The sequence below is a fragment of the Hakea prostrata genome, chromosome 4 (genome assembly GCF_041222555.1).
Source record: "Hakea prostrata isolate BN-2017 chromosome 4, UWA_Hpros_2, whole genome shotgun sequence".
NCBI lineage: Eukaryota > Viridiplantae > Streptophyta > Magnoliopsida > Proteales > Proteaceae > Hakea > Hakea prostrata.
The window spans coordinates 43229321-43233184 of record NC_142603.1 but is presented as its reverse complement, the minus strand read 5'-3'; the positions used below and the strand labels follow the sequence as shown (position 1 = coordinate 43233184).

Genomic DNA, 3864 nt, shown 5'->3' with positions numbered 1-3864 from the left:
GGGACCCGACATGACATAAGACCTAGACATGAGAATTGCCAAATGTCGGCGATATATCCCTAATGGTAAAAAATCTCTAGAAAATCACTGAACCTGCAAAATGTCAGCGAAGTTTGGTGAATATCTGATTCCTCCATGGATTTCTTTGCTTTCGCAATTTCTTCTTCTTCTTCTTTTCTCATCCGTATGTCCCTAAATGACTTTGTTTTGGTTTCTCTATCTTGAACAACCGACCTAGCATTGATGGCATAAGAAAACAAAGATTTTGATATCGATTGAAGTAGCATTGGATTTCTTCGTTGCATTAGTGGTGTAGATAGCGTGAACAATCTGTGGTTTGCATAGACTTTCATAGAACTTTGGTGCAGATGCAAAGATGTCTTTGGAGATCATGCAATTAGTTCAGATAAACACAACGACCGTTGCTAATCAAAACACATCTTGAAAGTTGAAACCCTAAAACTAATAGTTTCTTATTTTCGAATCGATGATTGATCAAAATAGCAAGAGAAGAAACCAGATAACCAAAAGTGAATTCAAGAACCAACCAACAACAAAGCTCTTCACATTAAATCTTTAGGAACTATGAAGCTTTTAAGTTCAAACCTGAGCATCTTGTAGTGCGATAGAGAAGGTTAGGTTTGCAAGAGTAAGAAGAGAGAGAGAGAGAGAGAGAGAGAGAGAGAGAGAGAGAGAGAGAGAGAGAGAGAGAGAGAGAGAGAGAGAGAGAGAGAGAGAATTGAAGGCTTGGAATGAAAGAAGAATGGGTAGAGAAGCGGAATGAAGGATTCGAACCCTTTTTTTGTCATTTTAAACTAAGTTTGACCGATCTTTACCGAAGCACGTTGAATCTGCCCATGATTTGTCGGCAAAATGTGGTGACATTTCGGGGTTTCGATGGTGTCGACCGCCACCGACATTCATGGTGTCGGCGACATTTCGCACCTTGGCTAGATCGCTAGCTAGAGCCTCCAAGGGAAACATTACACAATATATGATAGTGAAGTGACCAATCCTCTACCATTTTTCTTGGGCTGCATAAACTCATTTTGCTTGCCCAACAAGACAAGGAAATGGTCACATGGTCACATCAAGTCTAGCCACTCATGCCTATAGCAAGCCTCTGATAGGCCTAGGGGAAGCTTCCCTTCCACATGGCACTTTATGCATGGGATTTGTGCCACCTAGATAGTCTATTGGCAATGAAGAGTCAGGTTCACTATAAGTACCCCTCACCTACCACATTTAATGGTAATGCTTGTTTTTCTTGTAACTTTCATTACGTTTTCCTGCTCAAGCAAATCAAAAGCCCTAGTGATAGGTGGTGTGGTACTCGAATATGACTCAATCTGACCATCCAAGTTTGCCTGCACTCACCCTTCTTTGTTCATAGGAAGCAACTACTTGCCAAAATCAAGCATGGATCATTGGAGGGGGGTCAAATTTGGGTGCAACATTTAACACTGTTTGTGGGAAACAAGCATTTGTCTATGCCATTCTCTTTTGTTCTACTCTCCTCATAGTGAGATGATGACTGCAGGAACATCCAAATATCCAGAAGAATATGTTCTCATCTTGATTCGAGAGGAAGAAAAGTCAAGTCTAAAAGAATGCTAGGGGAAAGGACTTGCGGTTGCTGAGGGATTTAATTCTCCCTCTTCCAGCTTCATAGTGTCTTCCTAGTGCTGGAATCTTGTCTGAAGGCATGTTACAACTTCAAGACCTTGATCTCACTAGGTTAACTAGTGAGCAACATATGCAAGCCATGGAAAACCACATACAAGAGATGGGAAGTCTATTAAGATTACATGTCACCCAAATGACTTCCCCAAACCTGTCTCAACACTTTGTGGTTCTTCGAAGATTGGAGGTTCCCTCACCCCAAGACCCTTAGTTAGTTTATCAAAATGCGCAAAGAGTATCCCAAAGAACCAGAAGTATTGCTAGGAAAAGGAGGCATGAGGAAGAGGCCAGGAATGACGACCAAGAGCAAGAGCTTTAGCAAAGGGGCACTGTATTTAAATTGGTCAATTCAATAGCCATGCCAAGAATAGGAATTCTACATTGGGGGATGTCATGCTTGATTTCCGAGGTCCAAGGACTACACAGGACAGGGGTGGATAATCCAAAAAGGACTTGACAAGGAAGCATAGAACCAAGAGTGGCAAGTCAGTGGCTCAATTGATTTATGAGTTAGAACACAAAAGTTCCACAACGAGAAGCAGCTTGAGATAACTCACAATTGAACATGCACCTTGATGCATTGGTCAAGTGCCTCAAACATCTTGACGAGAAACACTCTTATGATGTATGCTTTGCCTTGAACCCATAATTTTTCAATCAATAAATCATGAGAGCCTTGAGCACGTTGGCGGTGGATGTATGTTGCGCATTTTTTGCAATCAAGAAATAATGTATGGTTCGCATTTTTTTCTCGCAAAAATCTTCATAAATTTCAATTTATATTGCAGAAGTCATGCGAAACACCAAAATAGTGGGTTACTAAATAAGTCAAAAGTATATAGAGTAAATAAGTTATGCTTTCGTTGAGAGTTGAACTCAAGACCTCCCGCTTACTAAACGGGTGCTCTAACCAACTGAGCTACGAAAGCAATGAATATAGATTTCAACATTTTAATATATAATATCAAATTCTTATGGATGGAATTAGGAGAAGGGACAATAATTACATCATATTGCTACAAAAATTTTATAATTTTCAGATAAATTAACAAGTATTACCCGTCATTTTTAGGATTAGCATCACGCTGGATCTTTTATTCCTAATCTAAGAAAGATATTAGGACCATTATCACAGAAGACTTCCCCTAATGGAGAACATGGATGGAATAAACATGATATAAAACTTATTCAAAAAATTAAAGAATTAGTTAAAAACATACCACCATTAAGATTATTCACGGACAAGGATTATAGAATTTTAGAAACTGATGGATGTGAAGAAGGATGGGGAGCCGTCTTCAAAATAAAGCCATTTGAATATCACTCAAAAACTACAGAACATATATGCAGATATAATTTAGGAAAACTTTCTGTTGAAATCCTAACATCCGTAGAATATGAAGTTGAAGTCCTTTTCAAAGGATTAGAATCAATGGAAATATTTTTTATAAACAGACCATTTACAATAAGAACTGATTGTGAGATTATAGTAAAAGCATATAAAAATTATAATGAAAGAAAAATCCAGTATAGAAAATGGGTCATACTTAGAACACATTTTTATAATAGGGGATATCAAATCAAAATTGAACACAAAAGACAATGATAATAAAACTATTGATTTATTATCCAGGATAAATCAAATATTAAAAGACCCAAGATGAGTGTACAAGACAGATAAAGAGATCTAATAAGATACATAAATTAATTATAAAATAAAATGAGAGAAAAAGAAGTTCAAAATTAAATTTTATGAGAAGAAGAATTGTTGGAATAGCTTATGATGAATCTATACATACCATTCCAGAAGAAGAACTTAACATAATTAATAGTCAATATATGATATTTGATATATGATATAAGAAGTGAAATATATTATTTAAAAAGACTCATATATTATAGACAAAATGAGCTAGCTAACTTTGATGCTTAATAATGCAGAGGACGAATTCCTAAGAACCTTTCTTGAGAGATGGCCATCCATTTCTCAGGATCATCATCCAGAGTCCCCACCTGTATCCTCTCCGCTCACACCAAACCAATCACAACATTCGGGTACAACTAACATGCCTATTCCAAGAGGATCTTACCCTCCAGCATTACAAGCAATTCTAATGCCTCATAATCATATTCTCTCGTCACTGGGACTCGTAATCAAAACACAAGTGTATTTGTAGGATC

The 3864-nt window shown here is 37.3% G+C and overlaps 1 non-coding gene across 1 annotated transcript; it reads right to left on the bottom strand.

Moving 5' to 3' along the window:
* Positions 1 to 2538: 2538 nt before the first annotated feature.
* TRNAT-AGU (transfer RNA threonine (anticodon AGU)) lies at positions 2539 to 2612 on the bottom strand. The gene has a single exon. It is a non-coding gene; the product is annotated as a tRNA-Thr (tRNA).
* Positions 2613 to 3864: the final 1252 nt, after the last annotated feature.